This window comes from Henckelia pumila, chromosome 1, assembly GCF_033568475.1.
Source record: "Henckelia pumila isolate YLH828 chromosome 1, ASM3356847v2, whole genome shotgun sequence".
NCBI lineage: Eukaryota > Viridiplantae > Streptophyta > Magnoliopsida > Lamiales > Gesneriaceae > Henckelia > Henckelia pumila.
In genome coordinates this window covers 12,186,783-12,214,389 of record NC_133120.1, presented here as the reverse complement: position 1 = coordinate 12,214,389, position 27,607 = coordinate 12,186,783, and positions in this window count along the sequence as shown.

Here is a 27,607-nt window from a genome sequence, read left to right as displayed (position 1 = left end):
AATGATGAGACAAATTTTCAAAATTAAAATCCCTCATTTTAAATATGATTTAAAATTGATATCAAGATAAATAAAGGAAATTTAAAATTGTTTAAATGTTCCTACCTTCCATCAACGATCAATGTATGAGATTCTACCCGCGGATACGGTCCGGCTCATATTATTGGGGGGGCCCGTTCGTCGGAAAGCTGTACATTGGATCGACACATGTTGTAAGTTGGGTGGAACTCCCATGGGATCGGCTCATATTATTGGGGGATCCAAATGGCGACCGTCCATCACAACTTAATATTGATGGGTCATCTTGACATGTCACTATAAACGGCGTCATATTATTGGGCCCTTATTGGACATGAGGTAAAAACGTGGAGGTTGCTTTGGAAGCAATTGGGCTCTACCTTTTGAAAATTATGGTTGGCTGATATTATTCGGGACCATAGTTTGTCAATTGGACTCCATGTTCTCACTAAGAAAAACAGTTTTCCGTTTTCACTAGAGGGTAGTGAAATCGTTAAAATAGTGGGAGTGAGATTCATAAAATAAATTTCGCCTATTTTATGTCTTAGTAAATTAATTAAACAATCATCGATAATTGTCTGTTTCATCTCAGTATATCATTATGATGAATCTTCGTAATCCACATGTCTCAATTCTCCAACAAAAAAAACTTACTGGCGCAAACAATACAGAATGATTCCATAAGTTAAGATTGTCCTAAGTTCGGAAAAGATTTTCTATGTGTTAGAAAAGGCTTCTCCGAAAACAGCCCTGGCTGATGTAACTACCGAAAGGTTGGCCGAACTAGAGAAATGGTTGGACCATGATCTCAAGGCCAAATGTTACATGCAAAATTGGACAAGTCTAAACAAGTTTGCCATCACTGCAAGAAACCCGGTCATTGGAAACGTAACTGCAAGGAATACCTCGAGCAGTTGCGAACTGCGAAGGGTATGTTCTATATTGAAATAAATGTTTCACTTAACACTACTTCTTGGGTATTAGATACCGGATGTGGATCTCATATTTGCAATGAGTTGCAAATGATGACAAGAAGTAATAGGCTATGGAGACGTTTATTTAATTTTGCAGAACGGTTTATTTGATTTTGCAGAACGGTTTTAAGTTACTTTTGAGAGATGTTTTATTTGTTCCAGATTTGATTAAAAACATTATTTCTGTTTCTATGCTTGATAGAGATGGTTTTTCTTGCAATTTTGTGAATGAGATTTTGCAATATTTACAAGAATGAATGTTTGATTGGAAATGGACAACTTGAAAACGATCTATATAACTTAAAATTAAAAGACGTTCCAATAAATTATGTTGATAAACCGGTAACAACAAACAAAAGGAAAATCGATAGTCAAAACCCGGCAAACCTTTGGCATGCTAGGCTAGGTCACATTTTCTCAAGGAGGATGAACAAGCTAGTGGGAGAGGGCATGTTTGATATTTTTGATATTAACTCTCTACCTACTTGTGAGTCCTTCCTGAAAGGAAAAATGACTAAATCTCCTTTTAAGGGGAAACCTGAGAGTAGTCAAAATCTGTTGGATTTGATCCATACAGATGTTTGTGGTCCATTTAGAATTGGTACTCAATATGGCCACACCTACTTCATTACCTTTACTGATGATTATTGTAGGTATGGGTATTTATATTTAATGAAATATAAGTCTGAAGCATTCGAAAAGTTCAAAGAATTCAAGGCTGAAGTAGAAAACAAGCTAAGTAAAAGTATTAAAGCACTTCGATCGGATCGAGGTGGAGAATACTTAAGTACCGAGTTTTTAGACTATCTGAAAGAGAATGGGATTCTCTCTCAGTGGACTCCTCCTATGACACCACAGCTGAATGGTGTATCGGAGCATCGTAATTGAACTTTGTTGGACATGGTTCGATCCATGATGAGCTTCACTGAGCTTCCACCTTCGTTTTGGGGCTACGCGCTTGAACGGCGGTATTGTTGTTGAACAACATCCACACTAAAGCAGTGGACAAAACACCATACGAGTTATGGAATGGCAAAGCTCCTAAGTATTCGTACTTGAGGATTTGGGGATGTCCTGCTTACGTGAAGCAGACAGTGGGAGATAAGTTGGATAGTCGATCCACCTTATGTTATTTTGTAGGGTATCCGAAGAATTCAATCGGATATTATTTCTATCATCCTGCTGAAACAAAGGTGTTTGTTTCAAGGAATGCCACCTTCTTGGAGAAGTAGTTCTTATTGGATAAGAAAGGCGAGATGATGGAACTCGAAGAAATTCGAGAAGATCCCGAAATACAAAATAATGATCCTACACCTCAGGAACCATTGATAGACACGCCTATACCTAGAAGATCCGAGAGGACTTCTAGACCTCCTATTCGATATGGTCTTCTTCTTGAAGGGGATCAAGATGAACCCGACGTTGGACGTGATCCAAGAAACTTCAAGGAAGCAATTTCTGATGCGGATTCAAATTTATGGCTTGAAGCTATGCAGTCGGAAATAGATTCGATGCATACAAACCAAGTTTTGTCTTTAGTAGATCCTCCCGATGGAATTGTTCCAATAGGGTGTAAATGGATCTACAAGAGAAAGCTTGGGCCTGATAGTAAGGTATTGACCTACAAGGCGCGATTGGTGGCGAAAGGTTATACTCAAAGACAAGGAGTTGACTATGATGAAACCTTTTCACCAGTTGCAATGTTCAAGTCCATAAGAATCCTTATTGCCATAGCTGTTTGGTATGACTATGAGATATGGCAAATGGATGTGAAGACTGCATTTCTTAATGGAAAAATTAAGGAAGAGATCTATATGATGCAGCCTGAGGGATACACATCCATGGGAAGCGAGCATAAGGTATGCAAGCTTCAGAGATCAATCTATGGTCTAAAACAAGCATCAAGAAGTTGGAACCAAAAATTTGATGAAACAATAAAGGATTTTGGTTTCATCAAGAACCCGGAGGAACCATGCGTGTACAAGAAAGTAGTTAAGGATGCTGTGACATTCTTAGTACATTATGTTGATGACATCCTACTCATTGGGAATGATGTAGGGATGTTGCAGTCAACAAAGATATGGTTATCAGGTAGATTCTCGATGAAGGATTTGGGTGAGGCATCCTATATTCTAGGGATACAGATCTATAGAGATAGATCTAAGAGAATGATAGGACTCACTCAATCCACCTACATCGACACCATATTGAAACGGTTTTCAATGGATGGGTCCAAGAGAGGACATCTACCTATATGTCATGGAGTTTCTCTATCCAAGTATATGTGTCCCAAGACTGATGAAGAGATAGAGAAAATGACACATGTACCATATGCGTCAGCCATAGGTAGTATCATGTATGGGATGATATCTACCAGACCGGATGTAGCATTTGCTCTGAGTGTCACGAGCAGATATCAAGCTAATTCCGGTCAAATGCATTGGAAAGCCGTGAAGGACATTCTTAAGTACTTACGAAGGACTAAGAATATGTTCATGGTATATGGAGGAAGAGAACTAAAATTGGAAGGCTATACCGACTCTAGCTTCCAAAGTGACATGGATGACTCGAAGTCAACCTCTGGATTTGTGTTCATGCTCAATGGCGGTGCTGTCTCTTGGAAGAGTTCCAAGCAGGACACCACAGCGGATTCCACCACTGAGGCAGAATACATTGCGGCATCAGCTGCTGCTAAAGAGGCCGTTTGGATGAGGAATTTCGTCCAAGAGTTCGGCGTTATTCCGGAAGTTGTTGGTCCAGTCCCGGTGTACTGTGACAACACGGGTGCCATTGCTCAGGCAAATGAACCAAGGTATCATCAAAGATCCAAACACATACTGAAGAAAATACCACATCATCCGGGAGATCGTGGAAAGAGGAGACATCACTGTCGAAAGAGTGGCCTCTGCAGACAATATCGCTGATCCACTTACTAAGCCCTTGCCAGGACCATTATTTGACAAACATCGCGAAGCAATGGGTCTACGTAGTATTACTAGTTGGCTTTAGGGCAAGTGGGAGATTGAAAGAGTGGGTGCCCGGTGAGCCAACTTGTGGCTAAGGGCTTTGATGACTCTTTGTATAAACAATCTTTTGTTTAATATAATTTACACTTTTATTAATGGCAATGACTTTATCTTTCTTCATATTGTTATATTGTGATATACTATTGTTGTTTTGATAAAGACCTTGAATATACTATAGTGTATGTAAGATGTGGTAGAACATGGGGATGTCTATCATGAAACACATCTTATAGTCACTGTATATTCTAAATCGTTCCTAGTCGATTGAGCCGTCCGTGAATAAGGATAAGGATCGCTCGAGATTGAGACTAGCATTTGCGATGCCGAGTACCACGTTTCATTGGTATGGAACATAGAGATGTTCAAAGCATGCAAATCGATATTCATACGATGAATGATCGAACTACCCTATCCGGACTTTCCAAGTGGTTATCACTTATCGAGTGGATAAAGTCCGCGGTTTTGGTTGTACACCATTAGTCCTTACTACTTGAAACATCATTGAGACTCTATATACTAGTACTGTGCTTTGACTCGTTTACCGACTCTATTGGGGTCATCAGGTGTCGGGATTGGGTACAGTTACGACACATATAGGAGTCGATGCTTTGTTGTCAAGGATTCACCACATACTTGCGAGTGTGGATATCCTATGCAATCTGAGAAGATATTAGTGTGACGAATCTCTGACCAGAGTACATGATGTGTTTTAAGAAATGGTTTCTTAGTAACACATGCGATGTCACTATTTGATCTTCAAGATGTATTGCATAGTTATCGAATCTCGAACGACTCTCGATTTACCAATGGTTGTTGATTCGATCGGGATATATGGATGAAGGGACCGTACTGTACGCTAACCAAAATCTATTGGTTCTTGCAGGCACTATCAGTGATACCTAGGGAATCATGGGGCGATGTTGCTAGGCGCTCTTACCATGATTCGATGGGCAAGTCAGAAATTAATGTTCCGAGTCACAAGGAGTTGTGAGCCCACGGCTAGCTGTATCCCTGAACCATTGAGGGTCACACAGAGTAATGGATTTTTAATCCCCGTTGAGATAGTTAAATTTAAAGAGTTAAATTTAATGAACAAAGAAGTGGGACTTCTTATTTATGAGTAGAGGAGTAAGATTTCCTAAAATGACATAGGGATGGGCATTTTTGGAAACCACTGAATTCGGATTCAGAAAATTTATCTTGACTCTAAAAGATGCAGAAATGGATTCTGTGAAAATTGGTGAAATTGGTTTATCAATCTGAGTCACGATGAATTTTATATTAATTTCTGAACATGCGGGCTTTGCTTGTCAGGCTTGAACTTATGACTAATGGGCCCTAAGCTGTTAGCAGCCCACATTATAAATAAGTTATTGCAGTACAAAAATTATACAACAGAGGTCACAAAATATTTTTGAAAACCCTAGCCTTGTTTTCTCTGAAGTGGCCGCCCCCCTCCCCTCTGCTCGGGAAAAATCCAGCCTGTGAATTTTGAATTTGCAGTCTGGTTTAACGGATCAAATTCGTTAATTCTCTTCGTAGAAACTTCTGATATATTTTCTAGTGCATTCTATCAGAGGGATTAAATCTCTGTTCGTGGACCTGATTGAAGAACAGTTCATCCATCAGTTCCAGGGATATACAACAAGAGCAGAGCAATCTGTTGGTGTCCATAATCTCGATTCGAGATTGGAGGTAAAAATTTATAATTGTTATTTAATTTTTACACACACAATTTAATCGTAAAGTTTTGATACCCATTATGGAATCGTTCCATATAAAATTTTAAACTTCCGCTGCACCGGGTATCAATCTTGATTGATCTGATCGTCGTTCTCCAACACTGGCACGGAGCTTCCGATCCACTTCGGATCCTCCAAAGTCTACTTCGTAGCGTCCTATCCTGCTGAACCAATTCAACTAATTCGAGTTCTCTGAATCCATTTCTGAAGTCCGTTATCCCAACAGGAACTTACTTAATCATGTTTTACTTAATCTAAACATGATCACGTGATTAATTACTCATTAATCACTAATTAGAAATGCGGGTTACTACATTCTCCCCCACTTAAGAAATTTCGTCTTCGAAATTTAAGTTTTAGAGGAAAACATAAATAGCCAACCAAATGTTCTTTATTACAACTGAACAAGTATAAACTCGATACAAAGAAGTACAAAATCTCAAAATAACTCGGGGTGCTTGGCTAACATCCGGCTCTCCAACTCCCAAGTAGCTTCCTCTGTCCCTCTACATTGCCACTATACCATCACCAATGGTATACGCTTGTTACGAAGTACCTTTTCCTTCCTGTCAAGAATCCGTTGGGGTTTCTCCACATACGATAGATCCCGATCTACCTTTACCTCAGTCAGATGAAAAATATGCGACTCGTCTGCCATATACTGCCTCAACAAGGACACGTGGAACACATCGTGGATCTCCGAAAGATCGGGTGGCAAGGCCAGACGATAAGCCACATCCACAACCTTCTCGAAAATCTCGAAAGGACCAATAAATCTAGGTGTCAGCTTAACCTTGAGACCAAACCTCATCACCTTCCGGAAAGGTGACACACGCAAGAAAACATACGCCCCTACCTCAAAATGAAGTGGCCTGCGGTGAGTGTTCGCGTAGCTAGCCTGTCTATCATGGGCTGCCTTAACCCTGCATCGGATCAACTCTACTGCATCAATCATCTGCTGAATCATCTGAGGACCCTCAACCTGATGCTCGCCAACCTCGTCCCAAAACAAAGGTGTACGACAACGGCGTCCATAAAGAGCCTTAAATGGTGCCATGCCAATGCTGCGATGGTAACTATTGTTGTAGGCGAACTCCACCAAGGGTAAATGATCATGCCACACTGGACCAAAATCCATCACCGCCGCACGAAGCATATCCTCTAAAGTGCGAATAGTACGCTCTGAATGTCCGTCCGTCTCTGGATGATAAGCCGTACTCAAGCTTAAAGTAGTACCAAGGGCTCGCTGGAAACTATCCCAAAACCTCGAGGTGAATCTCGGATCTCTATCTGTAGTAGCCCGTGCCCTAATTGAGTAATTAAAGGATTAATGCTAATTAATTGAATTGGGTATTGGACGGATCGGAAGCTCCGAAGGCACGATCGGAAGCTCCGAACATGATCGGAAGCTCCGATGAGCGATCGGAGGCACCGATGTTATTACGTCAGGCATGACGTGTGGTTGGATCGGAAACTCCGATCAGGACCGGAAGCTCCGATCACCCCTATCCGGAATCAACAAGTGATATTTTGACACGTGGCAGATCAGGATCTTCGGAAGCTCCGATGACAGGATCGGACGTTCCGATCGAGGTTCGGACGTTCCGATCAAGGATCGGAAGTTCCGATCGTTGTCTATAAATATAAAGCCGAGACTTCACTTTCATTTGCCAATTCCGAGTTCTCCTTTCCTTTCTAGTCCTTTTGGAGCTGTTCTAGTCTTCTTAGGCTTGGTTCGGAGGTCGGAGAGGCATTCGGTAGTCGTAGCGGAGTTGTGCCCAAGTTCTGGAGGCATCGACATCAAAGGGCTAACGACGGACGAAGGTATAGCTTTTGCTTCCTATAAATATTTAGGAGTATGCAATAGCTTAGTTAAGGCTTTTAGAGCACTTTAATGATAGTAGTATCATTTGGCAGTGTAGAGCAGACTATAGGCGTGGACCTAGAGTTGGTAGAGCTTGCACTGTATTGAGGTACGAAAGTACTGTTCGAGATATCCTGACTGAGTATGCATGTATTATGTGACCGCATGATTTATATGCCATGATATTATGCTGCATTCATTTGCATCTTGCTGTATCTCCTTCGAGATGTCTGTTAGTAGGGTTGTACCCTATTCTGTTAGTGGATGGACTTCCATCGATTTGGGTCCGGCGTATCCACGATTATCTCAGTATGGGAGCCACCTCCTGAAGCGACGGCACAGCGTGCTACATACTAGGGCCCGGTCTGTCCCTGTTATCTGATCCTTGACCTCGAGTCTATAGGGAGTTCACTTTGCATGCATGTATACTCATACTCTCGCACTGAGCGTTTTATGCTCACGTCTCGTACTCTGTATTTTTCTGGACACCCTATTCCATGGGGCAGGTTTGCGATTGGACGAGGAGGGTGGATCCAGGAGGGGCTAGTCAGTGGTTGGCCAGCTGGAGCTTCGTCTAGGTTTTATTACTGTTGTTGGGTTTTATACAACAATTCGATTTGGTTGTATATTATTGGATAATTACAGATTCCTTTACTTGGGATTGGATAATGTTATTTGGATTCCGCAGTTTTATTCTGATATCTGTTTAATTAAGTTAATTGCATGCATAAGTTCTGTTTAGTAGGTGATCCGGGTAAGGGTCACTACATTTATGGTATCAGAGCATGCAAAAGATTTCTTGGGATTTAGTCTCATCTTGAGGTATTTTTGTAGATGTCAAATCGTGACGACCAGAGTTCTCATGGCAGTGTTGGTGGGCGTTGGGGTGATGCCGACCGGGAGCCTCGTCAAGAACGGCGTCATCGTCATCATGACGACGAGCGTTTCACTGTGCGTCGATTCTTAGCTATGGGTCCTAAGCCCTTAGTTGGAGGTGAGTCTCTGGAGGATGCGGAGAACTGGTTAGACCGCATGGAGACGAATTTTCAGACTTTCCAATGCACCGATGAGCAGAAGGTGGAGACCCTTGGCTATCTTCTGGATAGGCGTGCTTCGGCATCTGATGATGGGGAGTGAGAGTGCGCAGGTGGTGGAGGTTTACTTCTACACCTTTTGTTGCGGCAAGAGGAGTGGCCACCTGGGCCGAGTTTCGCACAGCTTTCCAAAAGCGGTATTTTCCTCCTGCACTCCGACAGTCGAAGGCAGGCGAGCTACTGAGTCTGCGACAGGGAACCATGTCTATCGATGAGTATCAGCAGAGGTTCTTTGATCTGCTATCCTATTGCCCCGAGATTGCTGATAGCTCAGAGATGAAGTATAATCTGTTTCTTCAGGGCCTTAACCCTGAGATCCATGACCGTGTGGCGGTTGGCGACGACATGTCCTACGAAGGTTTGGTGAGCCGTTGTCATCAGGCAGAGGACAGCATTCGGCGGAACAGGTCTTGCCCTCAGTCGAGGCCTGCTAGTTCTTTGGGTCCCCGTGCCCAAACTTTCAAGAAGTCTGGATCTTCTTCTTCCTCTGGTTCTGGAGGTATTGTCCGTTATGGTAAGAAGGACAAGTGTGATCACTGTGGGAAGAACCATCCATCCGACAAGTGCCGTAGAGCTTCTGGAGCTTGTTTCCGTTGTGGAGAGACTGGTCATATCCGGAGAGATTGTCCAATGTCTGGGGGAGGTGGTTCTGGTTCTGGTACAGGATCGGGTTCTCAGGCTACCGTACAGCAGAGGTCGCAGGGACAGTCTGCTGGGAGTTCTCATTTGAGGCCACGAGCTTCTGGCCAGGTGTTTGCCCTGAGACATGATCAGGCTGTGGAGGAGAATGAGAAAGTCATCGCAGGTACATTTATGTTTTATGGTATACCTGCTCTTGTACTTATTGACACTGGTGCATCTCATTCCTTCATTTCTGCACGTTTTGTTAAGAGGCATAAGTTACCATGCATTGCACTAGACGTAGTGATGTCTGTTTCTACTCCGACGGGCCAATCTGCTTTGGCTAAGCATCTAGTGATGGGTTGCCCTTTAGAGTTCGAAGGGAACGTTCTGTTAGCGAATCTCATGGTCCTGGCGATGGACGACTTTGATTGCATTCTGGGAATAGATGTGCTGACTACCTATCGAGCTTCAGTGGACTGCTATCAGAGATTAGTACGCTTTCATCCGGAGGGGAGTGAGAGCTGGTTTTTCTATGGTGAGGGAGCGCGACCCCCGATGCCTTTCGTATCAGCTTTGAGAGCCTGTCGAGCTCTAGAGTCTGGCGGGGAAGGTTACCTTATCTATGCAGTTGATTTGTCCGCTGAGAGTATTGGGATAGAGAGCATTCCTGTTGTGGATGAATTTCCAGATGTATTTCCTGATGAGATTCCGGGTTTTCCTCCTGCTACGGAAGTCGAGTTTGGCATAGAGTTGATGCCGGGTACTTCGCCTATTTCTAGAGCACCGTATCGTCTGGCTCCGTCAGAGATGCGTGAGTTGAAGAATCAGCTACAGGATCTTTTGGACAAGGGGTACATTCGTCCTAGTGTATCTCCTTGGGGAGCTCCTGTTCTCTTCGTAAAGAAGAAGGATGGGTCGATGCGGCTGTGCATTGACTATCGGCAGCTGAATCGAGTGACTGTGAAGAACAAGTATCCGTTGCCTCGTATTGATGACTTGTTTGACCAGCTGCAGGGCACATCAATTTACTCCAAGATTGACTTGAGATCTGGGTATCATCAGTTGAGAGTCCGTGATCAGGACGTAGTCAAGACTGCATTTCGTACTCGCTATGGGCATTACGAGTTCCTATTGATGCCATTTGGTTTGACTAATGCGCCGGCTATATTCATGGATCTGATGAACCGTGTCTTCAGGGAGTATTTGGACAAGTTTGTCGTGGTCTTCATTGACGACATCCTGGTTTATTCGCGTAATATGGAAGAGCATGTTTCTCACTTGCGGTTGGTACTGCAGACTCTTCGAGATGAGAAATTGTACGCCAAGCTGAGCAAGTGTGAGTTCTGGATAGATAGAGTGGTTTTTCTTGGCCATATCATATCCAGGGAGGGGATTTCTGTTGATCCAAGCAAGATTGAAGCGGTACTTAATTGGTCGCGTCCGATGACAGTTGCTGAGATCCGTAGTTTTCTGGGTCTAGCAGGGTTTTATCGTCGCTTCATTCTGAACTTCTCTCAGTTATCTCGACCGTTGACGCAGCTTACCCGCAAGGGTGTGGATTTCGAATGGTCCTCCGAGTGCGAGGAGAATTTCCGTGAGCTTCGACGGCGGTTGACTTCTGCGCCGGTGTTGGCATTACCGTCAGGATCTGGAGGGTATGTAGTTTACACGGATGCTTCTATTCAGGGGTTAGGTTGTGTCCTGACTCAAAATGGGCATGTGATTGCATACGCTTCTAGACAGCTGAAGCTTCACGAGGACAACTACCCAGTCCATGATTTGGAGTTAGCAGCCATTGTGTTCGCTTTGAAGATCTGGCGTCATTATCTGTATGGCGAGAAATTTGATATCTTCACCGACCATAAGAGTCTCAAATATTTGTTCACGCAGGCGGAGTTGAACATGAGGCAGAGACGTTGGATGGATTTGCTTAAGGACTATGATTGCGAGATTAAGTACCATCCGAGAGCTGCTAATCTCACCGCTGATGCTTTGAGTCGCAAGGTGCGACTATCCGCACTTCAGACTTGTTCGATGTCTAGTGCGATCAGTGATTGTTGTACTTCAGGTTATACCTTCAAGCATAAGAAAGGTATGCAGAGTATCCAGATGTTTGCGATATTATCTGAGCCAGCTTTGTACTCGCGGATCCGAGATGCTCAGATGTCTGATTCGAAGACCCAGCGTTTAGCTCGTCTAGCTAACGAGGGTAGCTCGTCTGGATTTCATTATCATTCAGATGGCTTTCTGTGTTTGTCTGGTAGGCTTGTGATTCCACATGATGAAGAGTTGCGAGAGGAGATTTTATCTCAGGCACATCGCACTAAGTTGAGTATTCATCCTGGGAGCAACAAGATGTACAAGGATCTACGTACTCGTTTCTGGTGGAAGGGAATAAAACACAGTGTTTATCAGTTTGTTTCGAGATGTTTGGTGTGTCAACAGGTCAAGGCAGAGCACCGACGACCTGGAGGATTGCTTCACAGTCTGCCTATTCCTGAATGGAAATGGGAGTTTATCACTATGGACTTTGTGACCCATTTGCCGGTATCCCCGAGGAACTGTGATGCTATCTGGGTGGTGGTGGACCGACTCACCAAGTCAGCGCATTTCATTGACTATAGTCGAGAGTACTCTGTGGATCGCATGGCACGGATGTACATTCAGGAGATCATCCGACTTCATGGAGTGCCTGTGAGCATTGTCAGCGATCGGGACCCCAGTTTTACTTCTAGATTCTGGGGGAGTGTTCAGCGTGCGATGGGTACTACTCTCAGTTTGAGTACAGCCTATCATCCGAAGACTGATGGTCAGTCAGAGCGCACTATCCGTACGTTAGAGGATATGCTTAGAGCGTGCGTCTTGGATTTTGGTTCAGCCTGGCAGGATCATTTGCCGTTGATCGAGTTCGCTTACAACAACAGCTATCACACTAGTATTGGGATGGCACCTTTTGAAGCGTTGTATGGGCGACGTTGTCATACTCCACTCTTCTGGGAAGAAGTGGGGGAGAGACAGGCTGAAGGACCGGAGTTTATCCAGCAGGCGATAGACATTGTTGATCAGATCAAGAAACGGATTAAGACTGCACAAGATCGTCAGGCCAGTTATGCTAATATCAAGCGTAGGCCTTTGCAGTTCGAGGTCGGGGAGAAAGTGTTTCTGAGAGTGTCACCTTTCCGCAAGATTCTCAGATTTGGCCTTAAGGGCAAGTTGTCTCCCAGATTTATCGGTCCGTTTGAGATCTTGGAGAGTATTGGCGATTTGGCTTATCGACTAGCATTGCCACCGCATCTATCCAGCATTCACGACGTGTTCCACGTATCTCTGTTGCGACGGTATGTGGCGGATGAACCTCATATTCTGCAGCGATCTGAGGTTCAGGTAGACAAGGATTTGACTTATGTTGAGAAACCTCTTCGCATCCTTGATTATAAGGATAAGGTTTTACGGAACAAAGTCATTCCTTTGGTTTTAGTTCAGTGGCAGCGCCGAGGCACTGAGGAAGCTACTTGGGAGCTTGAGGACAGGATGCGTAAAGACCATCCTGAGTTGTTTTGATTTCATTCTTTAAGTTGTATTCAGTTGCAAACTCTGTAAACGTTTGATTGAATAAAGAATGTTTCTGATTTCTGTATTTGCATTCGGTACTTAAGATCTGATTTCGAGGATGAAATATCTTAAGTGGGGGAGAATGTAGTAGCCCGTGCCCTAATTGAGTAATTAAAGGATTAATGCTAATTAATTGAATTGGGTATTGGACGGATCGGAAGCTCCGAAGGCACGATCGGAAGCTCCGAACATGATCGGAAGCTCCGATGAGCGATCGGAGGCACCGATGTTATTACGTCAGGCATGACGTGTGGTTGGATCGGAAGCTCCGATCAGGACCGGAAGCTCCGATCACCCCTATCCGGAATCAACAAGTGATATTTTGACACGTGGCAGATCAGGATCTTCGGAAGCTCCGATGATAGGATCGGACGTTCCGATCGAGGTTCGGACGTTCCGATCGAGGTTCGGACGTTCCGATCAAGGATCGGAAGTTCCGATCGTTGTCTATAAATAGAAAGCCGAGACTTCACTTTCATTTGCCAATTCCGAGTTCTCCTTTCCTTTCTAGTCCTTTTGGAGCTGTTCTAGTCTTCTTAGGCTTGGTCCGGAGGTCAGAGAGGCGTTCGGTAGTCGTAGCGGAGTTGTGCCCAAGTTCTGGAGGCATCGACATCAAAGGGCTAACGACGGACGAAGGTATAGCTTTTGCTTCCTATAAATATTTAGGAGTATGCAATAGCTTAGTTAAGGCTTTTAGAGCACTTTAATGATAGTAGTATCATTTGGCAGTGTAGAGCAGACTATAGGCGTGGACCTAGAGTTGGTAGAGCTTGCACTGTATTGAGGTACGAAAGTACTGTTCGAGATATCCTGACTGAGTATGCATGTATTATGTGACCGCATGATTTATATGCCATGATATTATGCTGCATTCATTTGCATCTTGCTGTATCTCCTTCGAGATGTCTGTTAGTAGGGTTGTACCCTATCCTGTTAGTGGATGGACTTCCATCGATTTGGGTCCGGCGTATCCACGATTATCTCGGTATGGGAGCCACCTCCTGAAGCGACGGCACAGCGTGCTACATACCAGGGCCCGGTCTGTCCCTGTTATCTGATCCTTGACCTCGAGTCTATAGGGAGTTCACTTTGCATGCATGTATACTCATACTCTCGCACTGAGCGTTTTATGCTCACGTCTCGTACTCTGTATTTTTCTGGACACCCTATTCCATGGGGCAGGTTTGCGATTGGACGAGGAGGGTGGATCCAGGAGGGGCTAGTCAGTGGTTGGCCAGCTGGAGCTTCGTCTAGGTTTTATTACTGTTGTTGGGTTTTATACAGCTATTCGATTTGGTTGTATATTATTGGATAATTACAGATTCCTTTACTTGGGATTGGATAATGTTATTTGGATTCCGCAGTTTTATTCTGATATCTGTTTAATTAAGTTAATTTCATGCATAAGTTCTGTTTAGTAGGTGATCCGGGTAAGGGTCACTACACTATCGCTGACAATGCTCAACGGAATCCCATGCAATCGCACAATCTTCCGCACGTACAATTGCGTCATCCTATCAAAGGTGTAATTGCGGTTATAGGGAAGAAAATGCGCTGACTTGGACAACCGATCCACGACAACCCAAATAGCATCACAATTCCTGGAAGACATAGGCAAGTGGGTGACAAAGTCCATCGTCACATGCTCGCACTTCCATTCAGGAATCTCAAAGATGTAAAGTAACCCTCCGGGTCGTCTAAACTCTGCCTTGACCTGCTGATACACAAGGCATCGAGATACGAACTGATAAACACTGTGCTTCATCCCTTTCCACCAAAATCGAGTGCGAAGATCCTTATACATCTTCATGCTGCCTGGATGTATAGAGAATCGACTGCGGTGAGCTTGCGATAAGTTCTCACCCCTCAAAGTAGAATCCTCGGGTACCACAACTCGACCAAAAAGACACAACAGACCGTCTCCCTGCAAATGGAAACCATAAGTATTATCACCTTCAGCCAAACGGTTAACTTCTGCGTCTTTAGATCAGAATTCTGAGCTTCTCGGATTCGTCGATACAACGCTGGCTCTGCAAGCACAGAAGAAACACGAATCCCTTGCTGTTCTTTCTTATGATAGAATGTGAATCCTAAAGAACAACACTCTTCCACTGCCTTCCGTACCGAATTGGTACGAAGGGAACTTGCATAGACTTTGCGACTAAGCGCATCAGCAACAGGATTTGAAGAACCTGGATGGTACTTGATCTCACAATTGTAATCCTTCAACAGATCCATCTAACGACGCTGCCGCATGTTCAATTCAGCCTGAGTGAACAGATATTTCAATCTCTTATGATCGGTGAAGATCTCAAATCGTTCTCCGTACAAATAGTGACGCGGTATCTTAAGAGCAAAGACTATGGCTGAAAGCTCTAAATCATGTACGGGATAGTTCTCCTCGTGAGTCTTCAGCTGTCTGGAGGCATAAGCGATCACGTGGCCATTCTGAGTCAACACACACCCCAAACCCTGGAGAGAAGCATCAGTGAAGACTACAAAACCATCTGATCCAGACGGTAAGGCAAGAACTGGAGCTGTCGTCAGACTACATCTCAACTCACGAAAACTGTCTTCACAAGCATCAGACCAAACGAAAGAAACTTCTTTCTTCGTCAACTGAGTCAAAGGCTTAGCTATCTGAGAGAAATTCTCTGCAAAACAACGATAGTATCCAGCTAAACCAAGGAAACTACGAATCTCAGAAGCTGTAGTCGGACGTGACCAATTCAAAATAGCTTCTGTCTTGCTAGGGTCAACAGATACGCCCTCCTGAGAAATGACATGACCAAGGAACACAACTCGGTCAATCCAGAAGTAACACTTACTCAGCTTCGCATACAACTGTCTCTCACTCAAGACCTGCAGTACAGTATAGAGATGGTAGGCATGCTCATCCATGCTGCGAGAATACACCAAAATGTCATCGATGAACACCACCACGAACTTATCCATAAAGTCACGGAAAACTCTGTTCATCAGATCCATAAAAATAGCTGGAGCATTTGTCAGGCCAAACGGCATCACTAGAAACTCATAGTGTCCATACCGCATATGAAATGCTGTCTTAAGAACATCCTCCTGTCGAAATCGCAACTGATGATACCCATACCGAAGATCAATCTTCGAATAGACAGAAGTACCTTGCAACTAATCAAAGAGATCATCTATCTGCGGAAGAGGATACTTATTCTTCACTGTCACCTGATTCAACTGACGGTAGTCAATACACAACCGCATCGACCCATCCTTCTTCTTGACAAACAGTACTGGGGCTCCCCATGGCGAAACACTAGGTCGAATATAACCCTTATCAAGAAGATCTTGCAATTGCTTCTGCAGCACTTTCATTTCTGACGGTGCCAATCGGTAAGGAGTTCTGAAAATCGGTGCAGTCCCTGGCACCATCTCAATGCCAAACTCAATCTCCCTTACTGGTGGCAAACCTGGAATCTCCTCCGGAAACACATCTGGAAAGTCACGAACCAGTGTTATCTCTCGGATATCTGGCTCTCCTAAGGATGCGTCAATGGCGTAAATAAGGTAGCCTTCCCCGCCAGACTCTAAAGCACGCTGGGCCTTCAGAGCTGAAACCACTGGCATCGGGGGTCGCGCTCCCTCACCATAGAAAAACCATGACTCGTCAACCTCTGGACAAAACTGAACAAACCTCTTATAGCAATCCACTATCGCTCAGTAGGTAGTCAATAGATCTATCCCAATGATGCAATCGATATCCTCCATCGCTAGAATCATCAGGTTAGCACTAAGCTGATGTCCTTCGAAATCCAAAACACAACCCACAACTATACGCTTGGCTAAAACCTCGCTCCCCATAGGAGTAGAAACCACTAGCAACACGTCTAAAGGAATAAACGGCAATCTATACTTCTTAGAAAAACGTTCTGAGACAAAAGAATGCGATGCACCGGTATCAATTAAAACATATGCAGGAAAACCACATAAACTACAGATACCTGCAATCATCCGATCATTGTCAGCCTCTGCCTGCTCCTGGTTAAGCGCAAAGACCTGACCCTGGGCACGTGGCCTCAAAGAAGAATTAACCCGAAAAGGAGTCTGAGTCGGCTATCTCTAAGACTGCTGCGGCTGCTGGAGCTGCTGCGAATACTGCTGCTGGAAAGGTGGCTGCTGGTACTGAGGTGGCTGAACAGATGACTGAGAACCTTTGGAACCACTCACTGCCCCAATCAGCATAGGACAATCTCTCTTCATGTGACCCTCCTGTCCACACTAGAAACATGCAGTGGTCGATCGACCACACTGCCCTGGCGGATGTCTGCGTCTGCACTGACGACAATGGTTCGGCCTTTGACCACCAAAGTTATGCACTCCACCAGATCCAGAGGAAGAAGAAGAAGTACCTCCTGGCTTCTTGAAGGACTGCCCCCTAGGGCCCAAAGCACTAGCACTCGCTGACCTGGAAGAAGAAGATTAAAGTACCCTGTCCTTCCGAATACTGTCCTCGGCCTGGCGACAACGGTCCACCAAATCCTCGTAATTCCCATCGCCACCCACAGCAACCATCCGATGAATATCAGGGTTCAACCCTTGAAGTAAATGATCAAATTTTGCCATAGAACTATCAGCAACATGAGGACAAAAAGGTAGCAGATCAAAGAACTTCTGCTGGTACTCCTGGATCGTCATCGTCCCCTGTCGCAAACTCAACAACTCACTGGCTTTCGCCTGACGAAGAGCTGGAGGAAAATACAACCTCTGATAAGCAGTACGGAACTTAACCCACATAGCTGCACCTCTAGCTGCTATGAACGGTGCGGAAGTAGATATCCCCCATTCCTCGCTCTGCCCTCAAGCATAAAGGCAAGAATCTCCATCCTATCCTCAGCCGTGCAACGGAACTCCTGGAAGCACTGCTCCATCCTCTCAATCCAATCCTCCGCCTCTTCAGCTGTCTCACCACTCGTCAAAGGCTTCGGGCTAACCTCCTTGAATCTACGCATGCTCACTCGCTTGCGCTCCTCGGGCTGTCCCAGACATCTACGATCATCCGAATCGCCCCAACGACCGCCGTCTATGCTACCGTGGCTCTCGTCGTAATCTGCCATCGGTTACATAAGAACAGATAATTACTTAATCCGCTTTACGATATTCCTAGTGAAATGCATCGCTCTGATACCAAAAATGCAGTGACCCAACCCGGATCCACTACCTAATCAGAGTTATAGTAAAAGCCCACGCAATAAAAACTTAAAGCTTAAAGTGCGGATAATTAAAATACAACAAATCCAATCGGCAGAATACAACAGATGATATCACAAGTGTATAAGTACTGTTATACAACCAAATCGAAGGTTCAGGGTAATAAATCTCTACCCTCTACAACCTCACACCCTCCCAATCTCAATCCTGCTGAGAGCCGCCTGAACCGTCCAGCCTCAAACCTACCCCGCCACAATGTACACAATACCCAAACACAGGGGCGGGAGCTAGAACGCTCAATACGAAGCAATGATATAAATACAAATATGCGCACACAGATGATTAAAAACTCAAGTGAAATCACTTGCTCAAGGCGCCGAGAATATACATTACCGGCTAGAGAGTGACTCCGTGGGGTACTCGTATACTCCATATCAGGGCTGAGCCAATCCCATCCTAACCCGAATCCAAAACAAGATACAAGCCTCATGTGGAAACTATCATACCTGACTCGAATCCAAAATGAGATCATTGTTCCATATGGAGACTGTCAACGACTCACATCTCTCCGGATGCAGTCATACGTAAAATCATGTATGTGCTAAGACGGTAAAACATGCTAAAACATGATAAAACATATAGCACATACTCATGCAACATACATGCAAAATATATCATGCCGGCTATCTCGGTCAGTACTTACGTACCTCTAACACTGCTGGTCAAACCTAGCTCCACTGACCTAGACTTCAAGACTACAAGTCCAGTCTACTTCTACTACAATGCAAATATCCATGCATCAACAATAAAGCTCTAAAAGCCTTAACTAAGCTAAAGCGTACTCCTAAATATTTTTAGGATGCCAAAGCTATACCTGCGTCCGTCGATAGCCCTTTGCTTTAAATTGCGTCAAAACTAGGCCATAGCTCCGCAACGACGTCTAGATCACTAAGCCACTTCCGGATTCCCCGTAGGACGCCTAGATCTCCCTAGATCTGAGTTAGAAGGCTTAGGAATTGAGAGAGAAGAGAGGAAATTGGTGCGAGAAAATGAATTCTCGGACCCTCTATTTATAGACAGCGTTCGGAACCTCCGATCCCGGTTCAGAACGTCCGATCACGATCGGAACCTACGATCGCACCTTCGGAGCTTCCGATCGCTCAATATTATGTCAGCCATGACATCACCTTGCTGACGTAAGCGATTACATGTGCCCTGGTCCAGATCGGAGCTTTCGATCTTGCCGACGGAGCTTCCGATCTCGATCGGAGCCTCCGATCCTGGAACGGAGCTTCCGATCCACTTCGGATCCTCCAAAGTCTAATTCGGAGCGTCCGATCCTGCTGAACCAATTCAACTAATTCGAGTGCTCTGAATCCATTTCTGAAGTCCGTTATCCCAACAGGAACTTACTTAATCATGTTTTACTTAATCTAAACATGATCACGTGATTAATTACTCATTAATCACTAATTAGAAATGCGGGTTACTACAGATACAGCTGTTCGATCTGGTTGTATAATATTTGGGTATTTATAGATTCCTTTAATTGGGATTGTATAATGCTTTTGGTTTCCGCAGTTTTATTCTGATATCTGTTTTGATTAAATTAATTGCATGCCTAAGTTCTATTTAGTAGGTGATCCGGGTAAGGGTCACTACATTTATGGTATCAGAGCATGCAAAGTATTCTTGGGATTTAGATTCTACATAAACCGTTAGGTTAATTTTGTAGATGGCAAATCGTGATGAGCAGAGTTCTCATGGCAGTATTGGTGGGCGTTGGGGTGATGCCGATAGGGAGCCTCGTCGGGAACGCCGCCATCGTCATCGAGATGAGGACCGTTTCAGAGTACGTCGATTCTTGCAAATAGGGCCTAAGCCCTTGGTTGGAGGTGAGTCTCCGGAGGATGCGGAGAACTGGTTAGACCGCATGGAGACGACTTTTCAGACTTTCCAATGCACCGAGGAGCAGAAGATGGAGACCCTGGTTTATCTTCTGGATGGACGTGCGCGCAGGTGGTAGAAGTTTACTTCTGCACCTTTTGTTGCGGCGAGAGGAGTGGCCACTTGGGCCGAGTTCCGCACAGCTTTTCAGAAGCTGTATTTTCCTCCTGCACTCCGTCAGTCGAAGGCGGGCTAGCTACTGAGTCTGCGACAGGCAGCCATGTCTATTGATGAGTATCAGCAGAAGTTTTTTGATCTGCTATCCTATTGCCCCGAGATTGCTGACAGCTCCGGGATGAAGTATAATCTGTTTCTTCTGGGCCTTAACCCTGAGATCCATGACTGTGTGGCGGTTGGCGATGACATGTCCTACGAGGGTTTGGTGAGCCGTTGTCACCAGGCGGAGGACAGCATTCGGCGGAACAGGTCTTTTTCTCAGTCGAGACCTGCTAGTTCTTTGGGTCCCCGTGCCCAATCTTTCAAGAAGTCTGGATCTACTTCTTCTTCCTCTGGCTCTGCTGGTGTTGTCCGTTTCGGTAGGAAGGACAAGTGTGATCACTGTGGGAAGAACCATCTGACCAACCATTGCCGTAGAGCTTCTGGAGCTTGTTTTCATTGTGGAGAGACTGGTCATATCCGTAGGGATTGTCCACTATTTGGGGGAGGTGGTTCTAGTTCTGGTTCAGGATCTGGTTCTTAGGCCATCGTTCAGTAGAGGTCGCAGGGACATCCTGCTGGGAGTTCTCATTTGAGGCCACGAGCTTCTGGCCAGGTGTTTGCCCTGAGACATGATCAGGCGGTGGAGGAGAATGAGAAAGTCATCGCAGGTACATTTCTTCTTTATGGTATACCTGCTCTTGTACTTATTGACACTGGTGCATCTCATTCCTTCATTTCTGCACATTTTGTTAAGAGGCATAAGTTACCATGCATTGCACTAAATGTAGTGATGTCTGTTTCTACTCCGACGGGGAAATCTGCTTTGGCTAAGTGTCTAGTGATGGGTTGCCCTTTAGAGTTTGAGGGTAACATTCTGATTGCGAATCTCATGGTTCTTGCGATGGACGACTTTGATTGCATTCTGGAAATAGACATGTTGACTACCTATCGAGCTTCGGTGGACTGCTACCAGAGATTAGTACGCTTTTATCCGGAAGGGAGTGAGAGCTGGTTTTTCTATGGTGAGGGAGCGCGACCCCCGATGCCCTTGGTATCAGCTTTGAGAGCCTGTCGAGCTCTAGAGTCTGGCGGGGAAGGCTAACTTATCTATGCAGTTGATTTGTCCGCTGAGAGTATTGGGATAGAGAATATTCCTGTTGCAGATGAATTTCCAGATGTATTTCCTGATAAGATTCCGGGTTTTCCTCCTGTTAGGGAAGTCGAGTTTGGCATAGAGTTGATGCCGGGTACTTCCCTATTTCTCGAGCACCGTATCGTCTGGCTCCGTCAGAGATGCGTGAGTTGAAGAATCAGCTACAGGATCTTTTGGACAAGGGGTACATTCGTCCTAGTGTATCTCCTTGGGGAGCTCCTGTTCTCTTCGTGAAGAAGAAGGATGGGTCGATGCGGCTGTGCATTAACTATCGGCAGCTGAATCGAGTCACTGTGAAGAACAAGTATCCGTTGACTCGTATTGATGACTTGTTTGATCAGCTGCAGGGCACTTAATTTTACTCCAAGATTGACTTTAGATCTGGGTATCATCAGTTGAGAGTCCGTGATCAGGACGTAGCCAAGACTGCATTCCGTACTCGTTATGGGCATTACGAGTTTCTAGTGATGCCATTTGGTTTGACTAATGCGCCGGCTATATTCATGGATCTGATGAACCGTGTCTTCAGGGAGTATTTGGACAAGTTTGTCGTGGTCTTCATTGACGACATCTTGGTGTATTCGTGTAATACGGAAGAGCATGTTTCTCACTTGCGATTGGTACTGCAGACTCTTCGAGAAGAGCAGTTGTATGCCAAGCTAAGCAAGTGTGAGTTCTGGATGGATCGAGTGGTCTTTCTTGGCCATATCATATCCACAGAGGGGATTTCTGTTGATCCATGCAAGATTGAGGCGGTGCTTAATTGGCCGCGTCCGATGACGGTTGCTGAGATCCGTAGTTTTTTGGGTCTAGCAGGGTATTATTGTCGCTTCATTCTGAACTTCTCTCAGCTAGCTCGACCTTTGACGCAGCTTACCCGCAAGGGTGTGTATTTCGAGTGGTCCTCCGAGTGTGAGGAGAATTTATGTGAGCTTCGACGGCGGTTGACTTCTGCGCCAGTGTTGGCAATACCGTCAGGATCTGGAGGGTATGTGGTGTACACTGATGCTTTTCTTCAGGGGTTAGGTTGTGTCCTGACTCAAAATGGGCATGTGATCGCATATGCTTCTAGACAGCTGAAGCTTTACGAGAACAACTACCCAGTCCATGATTTGGAGTTAGCAGCCATTGTGTTCGCTTTGAAGATCTGGCATCATTATCTGTATGGCGAGAAATTTGAAGCGTTGTACGGACGAAATTGTCGTAATCCACTCTTTTAGGAAGAAGTGGGGGAGAGACAGGCTGAGGGACCGGAGTTTATCCAATAGGCGATAGACATTGTTGATCAGATAAAGAAACGGATTAAGACTGCACAGGATCGTCAGGCCAGCTATGCAAATACCAAGTGTAGGCCTTTGCAGTTCAATGTCGGGGAGAAAGTGCTTCTGAGAGTGTCACCTTTTCGCAAGATTCTCAGATTTGGCCTTAAGGGCAAGTTGTCTCCCAGACTTATCGGTCCGTTTGAGATCTTGGAGAGCATTGGCGATTTGGCTTATCGAGTAGCTTGCCATCGCATCTTTCCTGTATTCACGACGTGTTCCACGTATCTCTGTTGCGATGGTATGTGGTGGATGAATCTCATATTCTGCAGCGGTCTGAGGTTCAGGAAAGCAAGGATTTGACTTAGGTTGAGAAACCTATTTGTATCCTGGATTATAAGGATAAGGTTTTGCGGAACAAAGTCATTCCTCTGGTTTTAGTTCAGTGGCAGCGCCGAGGCACTAAAGAAGCTACTTGGGAACTTGAGGACAGGATGCGTGAAGACCATCCTGAGTTGTTTTAATTTCGGTTTGAGTTGTATTCAGTTGTAAACTCTGTAAGCGTTTGACTGGAATAAAGAATGTTTCTGATTTCTGTTTTATATTCAGTACTTAAGATTTGTTTTCGAGGACGAAACATCTTAAGTGGGGGAGAATGTAGTAGCCCGTACCCGAAATCAGTTATTAAGTGTTAATCAATTCATTAACCCAACTAGTTAAGAGTGAACATGATTAAGGGAACTCTTAATGGGTTAACGGAGTCCGGAATTGGATTCAGAACACTTGAAAATGGTTTGAGGGTCATCGAGTTTGGAGGCTCCGAAGTCAAGGTTCGGACGGTCCGAAGTCAGGGTTTGAACGATCCGAAGAGTGGTTCGGACGCTCCGAACGTGCTGCCGACAGTCGTCATGGATGACGTCATCATGCTGATGTAAGCAATGACGTAATATCTTGTTCGGACGACCCGAACGTGTTCGGACGATCCGAACTCCGTCTATAAATAGGGGGTGCCGAGCTCACATTTGAGTGCACCGATCCCTCTCTTCTCTCTTGATTCCTTAGCTTTCTAACTCAGATCTAGGGAATTCTAGGCGTCCCGTTGGGAATCTGGAAGTGGCATAGCAGTCCAGGCGTCGTAGCGGAGCTGTGGCCTAGTTTTGAGGCACTCAACAGCAAAGGGCTAACGACGGACGAAGGTATAGTTTTTGCTTCCTATAAATATTTAGGAGTATGCAATAGCTTAGTTAAGGCTTTTAGAGCACTATAATGATAGTAGTATCATTTGGCAGTGTAGAGCAGACTATAGGCGTGGACCTAGAGTTGGTAGAGCTTGCACTAATTTGAGGTACGGAAGTACTGTTCGAGATATCGTGACTGAGTATGCATGTATTATGTGACTTCATGGTTTATATGTCATTAATTTATGCTGCATTCATTTGCATACTGAGCTATCTCTTTCGAGATGTCTGTTAGTAGGGTTTTTCCCTATCCTGTTAGTGGTTGGACTTCCATCGATTTGGGTCTGGCATATCCACTGGTATTATGGTATGGGAGCCACCTCCTGAAGCGACGGCACAACGTGCTACACACCAGAGCCCGGTCTATCTCTGTTATCTGATCCTTGACCTCGAGTTTATAGGGAGTTCACTTTGCATACATGTATACTCATACTCTCGTACTGAGCATTTTATGCTCACGTCTCGTACTCTGTGTTTCTGGACACCCTATTCCATGGGGCAGGTTTGCGATTGGATGAGGCGGGTGGATACAAGAAGGGCTAGGCAGTGGTTGGCCAGCTGGAGCTTCGCCTAGGTTTTATTCTGTTGTTATTTGGATTGATACAACTGTTCGATCTGGTTGTATAATATTTGGGTATTACAGATTCCTTTACTTGGGATTGTATAATGCTTTTGGTTTCCGCGGTTTTATTCTGATATCTATTTTGATTAAGTTAATTGCATGCCTAAGTTCTGTTTAGTAGGTTATCCGGGTAAGGGTCACTACATTTATTTTCAGCTCGTTTGTTTGTAATGTTTGCGTCATTTCATTTCATATCGAGCAACATTACTTGTATGTCTGTTTCCTTTCATGATCCATCATGATGAGGATTTGGGTGTATCATAATTTCAATTATTATTTCAAAATTTTGTGTAGAGAATTGGCTCGTAGCCGCTTTGTGAGCGTTTTGACTATTGAAATTTAGCATTCATACTAGATAAAATCCTAAGTTATTGTTGTGATCCTAGTAGTGGCGACCATCAATTGTATCTAGTTCTAGTGAGTAGATTGCTAGGTAGTAAATTATTTGAATGAGTTGTTTCAATTTTAAAGAGGATCGTTAAGAGTAGACAGATTATTTTTGGTAAGCTTAATGGGTGAAAAGTTGCGAGATAGGAAATAGAGTTGTCCCTAGAGACTTTTGGGTACTTTATATTAGCATTCTAATGTTTTGTGAATGTCAACTGGTAGGACTATTGCACCAACTATGGGAACAAAATGACGAATAGAATATTCAAGAAGTTTACCGGATAAGCTGTAGATTTATTTACCGGTGAAATGCTAAGGTACTAGATGAATACTGGGGAAGAATATACGATCGGGTTACAAACTCTTCAAGGTGCCTAATTGGGTATTAAGTTCTTGAAATATAAATTTTTGTTGTAGATATAATAATTTGGGAATTTTGGATTTTCAAACTTGCTGTCAATTTGAACTAGGGATTTGAGATTTGTCTTCAAACGATATGTAAGCATTGTTTGGGCCATTGCTTGAGAGAATTTTAATTATCCTTAGAAGCGTTATAAGTTACAGTAACTGATAAGGGATTGAACATAGTCCAGGATCATTAAGTGTAGCACTACTAATAAGTGGCGTAGACCTTTAGAATTTAAAAATGGTTGTAGGTTGTTTTTGAAGGTATCATTGTTTCGTAGTACTATTGACTTGGGTTTATAAGAAATTTTACTATATTTATCAGCCCATATGCGATTGTTGAGGAGATAGATAATTTGTTTTATCATTCGGGCTGACGCAGAGTTGTTAGTGATAATGATGGATTTCCTGTATCGATGTTGGGGAAATATGGGTCAGATTCATATTTTATTTCGAGATCTAACGAGGTAGAATTTTATAGTCCCTTAGTTATCCTATTTAGAAAAGTTTAGTGTTTAATTGCTAAGTATTCTGGAAACTTGTGGATTTCTCAAGAGTTCAAGTTCTGGATTTTATGAGTTAAGTTTAACTGGTGAATAGACATTAAGCATAGTTTCGTTGTTATAAAGCTTCTAATTCGGTAAAGATCGACATAAATTCTTTATTGGGGATACAAACTTTAATGCTTAGAATTTGCGATCCAGGATTTAAGGTTATCGAACCAAGGCAGGTATAAGATATTTTAGGACTTTAGGTGACGAATTAAAACTTTTAAAGTCACATGGGAGCAGTGATTTAAAATCTCTCTTAGGAAGCAGTCATTTGGGGAACAAATAAGAATTGTGAATATGTATTGCAGTAAGAATTAGTCGGATTCTTGATGACATAGACACTAATAAGTATCAGAGTGTACATCGTAAGCTATTTAGCGTCAACTCATATGGGTGCTCGGTAAGAAAAGTTAGTGCCACCGGGTCTAATGTAACTGGACCTAGTTAGTAAATCCTGAATTTCGAGGACGAAATTCCATTTACGGGGGAAGGAATTGTAGTACCTAAAATCCAATCAACTAATTCGTATATATTAAATTAAATAAATATTATGGTTATTATTTTTAAGTTTAATTTATTTAAATTCTTTATTTGAATTATGTGTTAATAGAATATCATTTATTTATTTAAATGATTTTATTGTGCAACTTATATATTTTAAATTTTTTTAAAGGTATAAGCTTGTTTATTTAAATGATTTTAATTAATTATTTAGTTTATTCATTTAAATGATTTTAAATGTCTATCTTATTTAGTTAAATTTTTTTATCTGTCCAAATCATTTTAAAGGTTTTTATATTGCTTGTGTATTTATTTAAATTAATTTTTAACGTTCGTCTAGTTGTTTAAATTATTTTAATCGCTCTGCTATTATTTAAATATTCCATTTATTGCTCTGACATCAAAATATTTAAAGTGTTGATTTTAATTTCTAAGATAGTGCCTAAAATTCTTTTTAATAATTATGATATTAATTGCTTAAATTCCCTTTAAAGTTTAAGTGCTCAAATATTTGAAGTTCTTTATTATTGAAATTTTTGAGACAATGACTCCCGATTCCGCCGCTTGGCGATGATGGATTTAGGCGGTAAAATTCCATGAATTTTTATTTTAAAAAAAAATTAGTAGGGAGGTAAGAGGAAAATTAGATGAGAATTTAAAAGTTAGAAGTTTCCGGGTATCAGAAATAATTTTCCTTAGTATTGCAATATTGGGCTTATTCTTTGACTTTTTCAAAAATTAAAATTTTCATAAACCCGAATTAGTAAAAACTCAATTTAATATTCTTAATTTGGGTTTTTAAATTTAGAGATTTTTATTAGTGTAAGTTAGAAGGTAAAAGTTGTACTATAGAGTTGTACTACTTTTAATTACTTATACATGTACACACTACACACTCTCTTCTTTTAAAACACAAATTAAAAGATTTTGAAACCCTAGCCCTCAAGAAACCCCCCTTAGCCGATCCCCTCCCATTTCCCCTCCAAACATTTCGGACTCTTCTCCCTCAAGCCATAGCTGCCGCCGCCGCCCTACACCGCCGCTGAAGTCACCGGAGAACCTCCACAAGGGGTCTTAGCTTGGAGTTTAGTCAAGTCCAGCCCTCACTTCCTTGTTATTTTCGAGTTCTTGGGTAAAAATCAAAGGGAAAGCAAGTTTGAACTTTTCTTGGGCTTTCAATCAAGCTACTAAGTATTTGCTCCTAGTTTATTTGTTAAATTTCGAAATGATTATGATTGTTAGCATGT